The 12,500-nt window shown below is 60.4% G+C and overlaps 1 non-coding gene across 1 annotated transcript; it reads right to left on the minus strand.

Moving 5' to 3' along the window:
• Positions 1-1,299: 1,299 nt before the first annotated feature.
• LOC142794237 (small subunit ribosomal RNA) lies at positions 1,300-3,114 on the minus strand. Its single transcript, XR_012892182.1, has one exon. It is a non-coding gene; the product is annotated as a small subunit ribosomal RNA (ribosomal RNA).
• Between the last annotated feature and the right edge of the window lie 9,386 nt (positions 3,115-12,500).

Raw genomic sequence — 12,500 nt, forward strand, 5'->3', positions numbered from 1 at the left:
GACAAGCCTCTCCCGTTTTTACCGTGGCGTCGCGGTTCACCACGGCGGGCGGGTCGGTCTCCTCCGCATAAAAAGGGGGACCCCCGCTTTTTGTTCCACGAAATCGCACAAGCTTTTTTCGCATCCACGGTTTGCCACCGCACACCAAAATGCCGATCCGGCTGCCTACTTTAGCCAACAGGTGGAGCCAGGCGCGCCGTACTTGCGCGGCACTTCCCACGTCCACCGAAGTCGGTGCCAAGGACCACTTTCGGCGCCGGAGCCGCGTACGAGCCTACTCGAGGCGGAAGAACGAAGCCAGCAAGGGCCTGGCCGCAAGTGCGTTCAATTGTCGGGACGTCCAAGTCCCTCGTTCTTCCGTGCTTCCTCTTTCGGCAAGTCGTTGCGGCACCTTCCCAAAGCGCGCAGACCCGCTAATCGCGACGAGCGCGACGTGGCCGTGCCGCCTTTCCCTCGGCAGCAAGCAAAACGCCTGGCAACGTCGACGCTCCCCTAACCGCGATCTCGCACCGTGTTTCGTGTGGCGAATTCAAAAGCCGGCCGGCGCTGCTGCAACCATTACGGTCGGTACGCATACGCCGCGGAGGGCGGGACGGTCATCGGAGCGTGCGGTTCCTCCATCGAGTACTGCGCACCTCGGCCGTCGCATCGCCGTGCCATGACCGGCCGCGCGTCAACGCGAACCGGTGCCAGCGAGATCCCTCGCCTGCAAGAACCGACCGGCAGCCTCCGTCACCCGAGGACGCGGAGGCGCTTGCCGCGGACGGCGGGACGGTATGCACTGGTGCACAGCGGACCCGTCACATCGCCAGTTCCTTGACCGACCGCCGACGCTTGTGCCGTTCCTCTCGTACTTGGCAGTCGCCGCGCGATTGTCGGGTCTCGTTCTTGCACGCTCGAACGGTCGGGAGGGCACTCGGCTGGCGTTTCGGGAACGCGCAGCCTCGCCTTCTACCGACGTAACCACGACTCGCCGTTCGCGCTCCGCCGCTCCTGTTTACAGTACTAGGCGGTCCCGCAGCGGTCGGGTCGCGCATTTCGAGCGCTTCGAGCCACGGTGCAGTGGCGGGTCGAAAGCCGACCTATGAGTGCGTTGCGCCGTTTGTACCCGCGTCCGCCACCTGGCCGACCGTCCAAGGTCGCGGTGTTGGCGTCCGCTGGGCGCAACAATTTGTCACGGGGTGCCGCTCCACATTCAGGCAGCCCCGTGGGGAAAAGCCGACCCCGCGTCCAAACGGGGTCAGCGGCAGAAAGTGTCGGGCGCAGACGCAGCTGAGGCGCTCACCCTTCACAATCCGTTAATGATCCTTCCGCAGGTTCACCTACGGAAACCTTGTTACGACTTTTACTTCCTCTAAATGATCAAGTTTGGTCATCTTTCCAACAGACCGGCGCAACCGAAAGGCCGCGCCGGACATCGGTCCGAAGACCTCACTAAATCATTCAATCGGTAGTAGCGACGGGCGGTGTGTACAAAGGGCAGGGACGTAATCAACGCGAGCTTATGACTCGCGCTTACTGGGAATTCCTCGTTCAAGGGGAACAATTGCAAGCCCCTATCCCAATCACGAAAGAAGTTCCACGGGTTACCCAGTCTTTTCAGACAGGGATAAAGACACGCTGCTTCCTTCAGTGTAGCGCGCGTGCGGCCCCGGACATCTAAGGGCATCACAGACCTGTTATTGCTCTGTTTCGTGCGGCTAGGAGCCGCTTGTCCCTCTAAGAAGGTTGTAAGGTGCTGGGAACCCCGCACCTATTTAATAGGCTAGAGTCTCGTTCGTTATCGGAATTAACCAGACAAATCGCTCCACCAACTAAGAACGGCCATGCACCACCATCCACCGAATCAAGAAAGAGCTCTCAATCTGTCAATCCTCCCAGTGTCCGGGCCGGGTAAGTTTTCCCGTGTTGAGTCAAATTAAGCCGCAGGCTCCACTCCTGGTGGTGCCCTTCTGTCAATTCCTTTAAGTTTCAGCTTTGCAACCATACTTCCCCCGGAACCCAAATACTTTGGTTTCCCGGAAGCTGCCCGCCGAGTCATTTGAGTAACTCAGGCGGATCGCTGGTTGGCATCGTTTATGGTCAGAACTAGGGCGGTATCTGATCGCCTTCGAACCTCTGACTTTCGTTCTTGATCAATGAAAACATTCTTGGCAAATGCTTTCGCAGTAGTTCGTCTTGCGACGGTCCAAGAATTTCACCTCTAGCGCCGCAATACGAATGCCCCCGTCCGTCCCTCTTAATCATTACCTCGTATTCCAAAAACCAACAGAACAGAAACGAGGTCTTGTTCTATTATTCCATGCAAGTTTATTCAGGCGACTCGCCTGCGTTGAGCACTCTAATTTTTTCAAAGTAAAAGCACCGGCCATCTCGAGGCACACAATGAAGTGCACCAAGAAAGAACCGGCATGATGTTCAGTCCGAGCCGTCGCATCGGGTAGATGCACTACTCGTCTGGAACTGAGATCCAACTACGAGCTTTTTAACCGCAGCAGCTTTAGTATACGCTATTGGAGCTGGAATTACCGCGGCTGCTGGCACCAGACTTGCCCTCCAATTGATCCTCGTTAAAGGATTTAGAGTGTACTCATTTCAATTACGGGGCCTCAAAAGAGTCCCGTATTGTTATTTTTCGTCACTACCTCCCCGTGCCGGGAGTGGGTAATTTGCGCGCCTGCTGCCTTCCTTGGATGTGGTAGCCGTTTCTCAGGCTCCCTCTCCGGAATCGAACCCTGATTCTCCGTTACCCGTAACAACCATGGTAAGCAAGTAACCTACCATCGAAAGTTGATAAGGCAGACACTTGAAAGAAACGTCGCCGGCTCGTGGCCATGCGATCAGCACAAAGTTATCCAGAGTCACCACACAATACGGGCCGAAACCCGATCGATCTTGGTCTAATAAAAGCACCCGTTACCCAAAGGGCTCCAGGCTCACTGCATGTATTAGCTCTAGAATTGCCACAGTTATCCAAGTAGGAAGAAACGATCTAAGGAACCATAACTGATTTAATGAGCCATTCGCGGTTTCGCCTTATTTCGGCATGTACTTAGACATGCATGGCTTAATCTTTGAGACAAGCATATGATTACTGGCAGGATCAACCAGGTAATCGTTCGACTGCGCGTCCGTCCTCGCCCTCGGCGGGCCGGACGCAGTCTGTGTGCGGCGGAGGCCACCTTCAGGCGCCCCAACACGCTTATTTTGCACTCCGAGATGACGGCGTTCGAGCTCGCTACGGCACAACCTTCCCGAAAGACGAGTGGGAGCCGTGCGGCAAGAAGCACGTTCATGCTCGCTCTTTTTCGTTGCATCGACTCGGTCGCGCCGTGCGGGTTGCCCAAGCCCGCTGCACTGTCGGTGGACCGGCCGGAACTAGCAACGGAGCCGAGACTGCAAAGCCGCCAGACGACGGGTCACGCCCGCGTCTTCGGCGCTTTCGCATCTGAATCGCCCGAGGACGACACGGAACACACCTCGATATCGTGGTAAAACGGCACCGTCCGACAACCAGCCCCTAACGCATCAAGCGGATGAGGCTGCAGACGACTGCCGTGGATTCCCCTGGAGCAGACCCGAGGACACGCTTGACGAGGCCGAAGCCCGCCGCATATCAGACACCCGGTCGCTTTCGCGTACGCCGCTCACGAGAACCCCCACATAATAGCAGCGATAAGTACCCAGACCTCCTTGGGCCCTAATACGAGCGTACTCGAGAAAATTTCACCGCGGGTGTGCCCCGAAACGTGTGGCATGTTGAGCGTGCCACAAGTCTACGTCGCTCTCAAACCCGCCGAGGTCGTAGAATTTGCGACCCTACTCACGAAATTCCCACCGAGGATACGGCCGCAAACGTACCGCACCTTGGGTAGGCCACGAGTTTGTGCAACACTACGCTGACGGCACAGCACCGAGGTCGTGCGCGCACGCACGGGAAAATTCCGCCGCGGTTTCTGCCGAAAACGTGAGGCACCACGACTCTCCGCAAGTTCGCGTCGACTGCGAAAGACCGAAGTCGTGAACGACGTGTCCGCTACTCGCCGCCGACACGCTGGACACCAAACGTACAACGACTCGACGGCGTCGTAGAGGCCCACGACGCGGTTTTCCTTAACGACGTCTCGGCGTGGCACCGACAGGTTAGAACGGCCGACCAACGTTCCCTGTCCGCCGTTCGGCTCAGTCGAAGGGCTCGGCGACTTCGGCAACGCTGCGAAGCCGCACGGTGACGCACGCCATGTCCCCATTTTTTTTTTTCTTTCTGCGTCTGCCGGGGTGCCCCTATAATAGCAGCGATAAGCACCCAGACCGCCGTGGGTCGCTCGCCCCGGCTGACGTGGTTTTTCGTACTCCTGCGGCGGTCGCCGTCAAGCACGTCCAAATACGCTACTTTCGTGGGCGCATTCACGCTCTTTCGCTTCGCCGGAGTGCCAGCACTCACTCTGCCAAAAACGGCGAACATCCGAGCGGCGGTTCCCACTTTTGCGTCGGCGTCGCAAACCCCGCCCCGGCAGACGAGGTTTGCCGTACTCGTGCGACGGTGGCCGGCGGGCACGTCGAAAGACGCCGATATCGTGCGCGAATTGGCGCACCTTGGCTTCACCGGAGTGCCGCCACTGACTCCTCCAAAAACGGCGAAGATCCGAGCGGCGCTTCCCACTTTCGCATCGGCGTCCCGAACTCCGCCCCGGCTGACGCGGTTTACCGTACTCGTGCGACGGTCGCCGGCGAGCACGTGGAAAGACGCCGATATCGTGCCCGAATCGGCTCCGTTCGGCTTCGCCGGAGTGCCAGCACTGGCTCGGCGAAAGACGACGAACATCCGAGCGACGGTTCTCACTATTGCGTACGCGTCGCAAACCCCGCCCCGGCAGACGCACTTTGCCGTACTCGTGCGACGGTCGCCGGCGAGCACGTAGAAAGACGCCGATATCGTGCCGGAATCGGCCCCGTTTGGCTTCGCCGGAGTGCCAGCACTCACTCGGCCACAAACGGCGAACATCCGAGCGGCGGTTCCCACTTAGCCGTCGGCGTCCCGAACTCCGCCCCGGCAGACGCGGTTGCCGAGCTCGTGCGACTAGCGACCGCGAAGCCGTCTCGCGACGCCGCTTTCGTGCGCGGCTCCCACTGCGACCTGGGTCACCCGAGGTCGACGAGCAAAAAAGAATGTCGAAAAAAATTTTTTTTTTTTTGCGTCTGCCGGGGTGCCCCTATAATAGCAGCGATAAGCACCCAGACCGCCATGGGTCGCTCGCCCCGGCTGACGTGGTTTTTCGTTTTCCTGCGGTGGTCGTCGTCAAGCACGTCCAAACACGCCACTTTCGTGGGCGCATTCGCGCTCTTTCGCTTCGCCGGAGTGCCAGCACTCACTCTGCCAAAAACGGCGAACATCCGAGCGGCGGTTCCCACTTTTGCGTCGGCGTCGCAAACCCCGCCCCGGCAGACGAGGTTTGCCGTACTCGTGCGACGGTGGCCGGCGGGCACGTCGAAAGACGCCGATATCGTGCGCGAATTGGCGCACCTTGGCTTCACCGGAGTGCCGCCACTGACTCCTCCAAAAACGGCGAAGATCCGAGCGGCGCTTCCCACTTTCGCATCGGCGTCCCGAACTCCGCCCCGGCTGACGCGGTTTACCGTACTCGTGCGACGGTCGCCGGCGAGCACGTGGAAAGACGCCGATATCGTGCCCGAATCGGCTCCGTTCGGCTTCGCCGGATTGCCAGCACTGGCTCGGCGAAAGACGACGAACATCCGAGCGACGGTTCTCACTATTGCGTACGCGTCGCAAACCCCGCCCCGGCAGACGCACTTTGCCGTACTCGTGCGACGGTCGCCGGCGAGCACGTAGAAAGACGCCGATATCGTGCCGGAATCGGCCCCGTTTGGCTTCGCCGGAGTGCCAGCACTCACTCGGCCACAAACGGCGAACATCCGAGCGGCGGTTCCCACTTAGCCGTCGGCGTCCCGAACTCCGCCCCGGCAGACGCGGTTGCCGAGCTCGTGCGACTAGCGACCGCGAAGCCGTCTCGCGACGCCGCTTTCGTGCGCGGCTCCCACTGCGACCTGGGTCACCCGAGGTCGACGAGCAAAAAAGAATGTCGAAAAAAATTTTTTTTTTTTTTTTTGCGTCTGCCGGGGTGCCCCTATAATAGCAGCGATAAGCACCCAGACCGCCATGGGTCGCTCGCCCCGGCTGACGTGGTTTTTCGTTTTCCTGCGGTGGTCGTCGTCAAGCACGTCCAAACACGCCACTTTCGTGGGCGCATTCGCGCTCTTTCGCTTCGCCGGAGTGCCAGCACTCACTCTGCCAAAAACGGCGAACATCCTAGTGGCGGTTCCCACTTTTGCGTCGGCGTCGCCAACCCCGCCCCGGCATACGCGGTTTGCCGTACTCGTGCGGCGGTGGCCGGCGGGCACGTCGAAAGACACCGATATCGTGCGCGAGTCGATGCTTCTTGGTCTCGCAGGAGGGCCGCCACTCACTCCTGCAAAAACGGCGAAGATCCGAGCGGCGCTTCCCACTTTTTCGTCGGCGTCGCAAACCTCGCCCCGGCAGACGCGCTTTGCCGTACTCGTGCGACGGTCGCCGGCGAGCACGTCGAAATACGCCGATATCGTGCCCGAATCGGCCCCGTTTCGCTTCGCCGGAGTGCCAGCACTCGCTCGGCCAAAGACGACGAACATCCGAGCGACGGTTCCCACTATTGCGTACGCGTCGCGAACCCCGCCCCGGCAGACGCGGTTTGCCGTACTCGTGCGGCGGTGGCCGGCGGGCACGTCGAAAGACGCCGATATCGTGCACGAATTGGCGCTCCTTGGCTTCACCGGAGTGCCAGCACTCACTCGGCCAAAAACGGCGAACATCCGAGCAGCGGTACCCACTTAGCCGTCGGCATCCCGAACTCCGCGCCGGCTGACGCGGTTGCCGAGCTCGTGCGACTAGCGACCGCGAACGCGTCTCGCGACGCCGCTTTCGTGCGCGGCTCCCATTGCGACCTGGGTTACCCGAGCTCGACCAGCAAAAAAGAAGGTCGAAAATTTTTTTTTTTTTTTCTGCGTCTGCCGGGGTGCCCCTATAATAGCAGCGATAAGCACCCAGACCGCCGTGTGTCGCTCGCCCCGGCTGACGTGGTTTTTCGTACTCCTGCAGCGGTCGCCGTCACGCACGTCCAAATACGCCACTTTCGTGGGCGCATTCGCGCTCTTTCGCGTCGCCGGAGTGCCAGCACTCACTCTGCCAAAAACGGCCAACATCCGAGCGGCGGTTCCCACTTTTGCGTCGGCGTCGTAAACCCCGCCCCGGCAGACGCGGTTTGCCCTACTCGTGCGACGGTCGCCGGCGAGCGCGTCGAAAGACGCCGATATCGTGCGCTAATTGGCGCTCCTTGGCTTCTCCGGAGTGCCGCCACTCACTCCTCCAAAAACGGCGAAGATCCGAGCGGCGTTCTCCACTTTCGCATCGGCGTCCCGAACTCCGCCCGGGCTGACGCGGTTTACCGTACTCGTGCGACGGTCGCCGGCGGGCACGTCGAAAGACGCCGATATCGTGCCGTAATCGGCCCCGTTTGGCTTCGCCCGTGTGCCAGCACTCACTCGGCCAAAAACGGCGAACATCCGAGCAGCGTTTCCCACTTTCGCATCGGCGTCCCGAAGCCCGCCCCGGCAGACGCGGTTTGCCCTACTCGAGCGACGGTCGCCGGCGATCACGTCGAAAGGCGCCGAATTCGTGCACGAATCGATGCTTCTTGGTCTCGCAGGAGGGCCGCCACTCACTCCTGCAAAAACGGCGAAGATCCGAGTTGCGCTTCCCACTTTTTCGTCGGCGTCCCGAACTACGCCCCGGCTGACGCGGTTTACCGTACTCGTGCGACGGTCGCCGGCGGGCACTTCAAAATACGCCGATTTCGTGGGCGCATTCACGCTGTTTCGCTTCCCCGGAGTGCCAACACTCACTCTGCCGAAAGCGGCGATCATCCGAGCGGCGGTTCCCACTTTTGCGTCGGCTTCGCAAACGGCGCCCCGGCAGACGCGCTCGTGCGACGTACTCGTGCGACGGTCGCCGGCGAGCACGTCGAAAGACGCCGATATCGTGCTCGAATCGACCCCGTTTCGCTTCGCCGGAGTGCTGCCAGTCACGGCGCAGAAAACGGCGAACAAGTGTTTTTTTTTTTTTTTTTTCCTAGAATTTGTGTTATAGAAGGCACATTTGATATCGGACGATAATTTTCAACTTTATCACGCGCACCGATTTTCGTGTAGAGGTTTGCAAGTTTATGGGAATTTCTCCACTTGGAATAATGCGATTTAGTAGTACTACGAGAACTTCATGGATGTACTCAAGGGTACGGGGCAAGTCAGTTACGTCAACACCTGCAGATTTTTTACACTTCAAACTGAAAATTGTTGGTTGTGAGTCCTCGTGTGATATTAAAGGCCGATTCGCTAACACATAGAACAAAGAAAGAAAGGAAGAAAAAACGCCCGCGCTCGCTCAAGAAACCTGGGTTCGCAACAAGTGGCAACAACAAGCAACCGAGCGAGTGCGCCAAAACCCGTGGCGGCCGAACAAACGCGAAGTCCCAACCGCGTCAGCCGGGGCGGCACGGGACAGGAAAAATCACTTCAGCCGGGGCGGCGGGGCACCGAATAAACCTCGTCACCTCGTCGCAGGATAAAAGAGGAAACAAAAAGTCTAAACAGCGTCTGCTGGAGCGAATGCGTAATAAAACAACAACAACAACAAAAAAAAAAAACACCCGCGCTCAAGAAGTCTGCAATCACCACAAAAGGCGACTGTGACCGAGCAGCGTCAGCCGGGGCCGTGCGGAAACGGAAAAACCGCGACTACCGGGGCGTCGAGGCACCGAAAAATCCACTTCAGCCGCGGCGAAAAAAAAAAACAAAAAGAAAGACGGAGGGGGGGGGGAACCACGTCTGCCGGGGCGAAGGAAAAAAAAAAAACGCGTCTGCCGGGGCGAGCCCGGGTGCGGCACCACCGGGAAAACTGTGGCAAACAGACATGGCGATCGAGTGAGTGGGCCGCCAGCCAGGCTCAGCCAAAAAGTGCAAAGTCCGAACTGCGTCAGCCGGGGCGGCAAAAACCACGTCAGCCGGGGCGGCGCAAAAAACCGCGTCTGCCGGGGCGGCACGAAACCGCGTCAGCCGGGGCGGCGCGAAAACTGCGTCAGCCGGGGCGAAAGAAAAAAAAAAAAAAACGCGTCTGCCGGGGCGAGCCCGGGTGCGGCACCACCGGGAAAACTGTGGCAAACAGACATGGCGATCGAGTGAGTGGGCCGCCAGCCAGGCACAGCCGAAAAGTGCAAAGTCCGAACCGTGTCAGCCGGGGCGGCAAAAAACCGCGTCAGCCGGGGCGGCGCAAAAAACCGCGTCTGCCGGGGCGGCACGAAACCGCGTCAGCCGGGGCGGCGCGAAAACTGCGTCAGCCGGGGCGAGCCCGGGTGCGGCACCACCGGGAAAACTGTGGCAAACAGACATGGCGATCGAGTGAGTGGGCCGCCAGCCAGGCTCAGCCAAAAAGTGCCAAGTCCGAACTGCGTCAGCCGGGGCGGCAAAAAACCGCGTCAGCCGGGGCGGCGCAAAAAACCGCGTCTGCCGGGGCGGCGCGAAAACCGCGTCTGCCGGGGCGGCGCGAAAACTGCGTCAGCCGGGGCGAAAGAAAAAAAAAAACGCGTCTGCCGGGGCGAGCCCGGGTGCGGCACCACCGGGAAAACTGTGGCAAACAGACATGGCGATCGAGTGAGTGGGCCGCCAGCAAGGCTCAGCCAAAAAGTGCTAAGTCCGAACTGCGTCAGCTGGGGCGGCAAAAAACCGCGTCTGCCGGGGCGGCACGAAACCGCGTCAGCCGGGGCGGCGCGAAAACCGCGTCTGCCGGGGCGGCACGAAACCGCGTCAGCCGGGGCGGCGCGAAAACTGCGTCAGCCGGGGCGAGCCCGGGTGCGGCACCACCGGGAAAACTGTGGCAAACAGACATGGCGATCGAGTGAGTGGGCCGCCAGCCAGGCACAGCCGAAAAGTGCTAAGTCCGAACTGCGTCAGCCGGGGCGGCAAAAACCGCGTCAGCCGGGGCGGCGCGAAAACCGCGTCTGCCGGGGCGGCACGAAACCGCGTCAGCCGGGGCGGCGCGAAAACTGCGTCAGCCGGGGCGAGCCCGGGTGCGGCACCACCGGGAAAACTGTGGCTAACAGACATGGCGATCGAGTGAGTGGGCCACCAGCCAGGCTCAGCCAAAAAGTGCTAAGTCCGAACTGCGTCAGCCGGGGCGGCAAAAACCGCGTCAGCCGGGGCGGCGCAAAAAACCGCGTCTGCCGGGGCGGCACGAAACCGCGTCAGCCGGGGCGGCGCGAAAACTGCGTCAGCCGGGGCGAAAGAAAAAAAAAAAAACGCGTCTGCCGGGGCGAGCCCGGGTGCGGCACCACCGGGAAAACTGTGGCAAACAGACATGGCGATCGAGTGAGTGGGCCGCCAGCCAGGCACAGCCGAAAAGTGCCAAGTCCGAACTGCGTCAGCCGGGGCGGCAAAAAACCGCGTCAGCCGGGGCGGCGCAAAAAACCGCGTCTGCCGGGGCGGCACGAAACCGCGTCAGCCGGGGCGGCGCGAAAACTGCGTCAGCCGGGGCGAGCCCGGGTGCGGCACCACCGGGAAAACTGTGGCAAACAGACATGGCGATCGAGTGAGTGGGCCGCCAGCCAGGCTCAGCCAAAAAGTGCCAAGTCCGAACTGCGTCAGCCGGGGCGGCGCAAAAAACCGCGTCTGCCGGGGCGGCGCGAAAACCGCGTCTGCCGGGGCGGCGCGAAAACTGCGTCAGCCGGGGCGAAAGAAAAAAAAAACGCGTCTGCCGGGGCGAGCCCGGGTGCGGCACCACCGGGAAAACTGTGGCAAACAGACATGGCGATCGAGTGAGTGGGCCGCCAGCAAGGCTCAGCCAAAAAGTGCCAAGTCCGAACTGCGTCAGCCGGGGCGGCAAAAAACCGCGTCTGCCGGGGCGGCACGAAACCGCGTCAGCCGGGGCGGCGCGAAAACCGCGTCTGCCGGGGCGGCACGAAACCGCGTCAGCCGGGGCGAGCCCGGGTGCGGCACCACCGGGAAAACTGTGGCAAACAGACATGGCGATCGAGTGAGTGGGCCGCCAGCCAGGCACAGCCGAAAAGTGCTAAGTCCGAACTGCGTCAGCCGGGGCGGCAAAAACCGCGTCAGCCGGGGCGGCGCAAAAACCGCGTCTGCCGGGGCGAATGCAAAAAAAACAAAGAAAAAAGCCCGCGCTTAATCAAAAGAAAACAAAGAAAAAAGCTTGCGCTTAATCAAAAGAAAACAAACAAAAAAAGTTCGCGCTTAAGCCTGGCGGTGGAACCACCGGGGCAAACAGACCTGGCGATCGAGTGAGTGGGCCGCCAGCCGGGGTGAGCCAAAAAGTGCAAAGTCGGAACCGCGTCAGCCGGGGCGGCGCGAAAACCGCGTCAGCCGGGGCGGCGCAAAAACTGCGTCAGCCGGGGCGGCACGGAAAAACGAAAACCGCGTCAGCCGGGGCGGCACGGAAAAACGAAAACCACGTCAGCCGGGGCGACATCAAAATGAGGAAAAAAAAAAAAACTGCCTTAGGACACCTGCGTACACTTTCATGCGTTTGGGCATATCTCTCTGTAACACGCGCGCCCCTCGTTACGCGCGGCACTCTGTTTTCTCCGACACCCATATTTCGGCGGCATGTGGCACGCGCGCCCGTCCCTACGCACGGCACACCGCAGTGCTTTCTCGATATTTTTCTTTTCCTCCAACACCGTCATCTATAGGCTTTTAGTGACCTGTTGCTCGTGGCAAAAGTTCGCTAGCTCTGACACCTCTTGCATGCGCACCGTTTTTGCGCACGGTGCTATGCCGCAAAGCACGGCAGTCGCATGCGTTTCTCTCAGGCACCTCTTTTTTGACACAACGCTGTGGTGCTTAGAAACACACCCGCCGCTTTTGCGCACAGAACTCCACCGTACAGCACGGTAGTCACGTTTGTTCCACACGAACAGCAGTGTGCATCGTGCTACGACACTTTGAAAGCTTTTTCTTCCGAGTCTCGACCGCGCTGTTCCTTTCGTACTTGGCGCGGTTTTGGGACCAGCTTTGTTTTAAACCCCTACTGCGCGCCGTTCCTTTCGTACTTGGCGCGGTTCAGGGTTTGTTTCGAGCCCTTAGCCGCGCTGTTCCCTCCGTACTTGGCGCGGTTTAGGGTCGAGCTTTGTCTCGAGCCCTCTCCGCGCCGTTCCTTCCGTACTTGGCGCGGTTTAGGGTTTGTTTCGAGCCCTTAGCCGCGCTGTTCCCTCCGTACTTGGCGCGGTTTAGGGTTTGTTTCGAGCCCTTAGCCGCGCTGTTCCCTCCGTACTTGGCGCGGTTTAGGGTCGAGCTTTGTCTCGAGCCCTCTCCGCGCCGTTCCTTCCGTACTTGGCGCGGTTTAGGGCCGAGCTTTGTCTCGAGCCCCTACCGCGCGGTTC

Source organism: Rhipicephalus microplus, unplaced genomic scaffold (genome assembly GCF_043290135.1).
Source record: "Rhipicephalus microplus isolate Deutch F79 unplaced genomic scaffold, USDA_Rmic scaffold_390, whole genome shotgun sequence".
NCBI classification, from domain to species: Eukaryota; Metazoa; Arthropoda; class Arachnida; order Ixodida; family Ixodidae; genus Rhipicephalus; species Rhipicephalus microplus.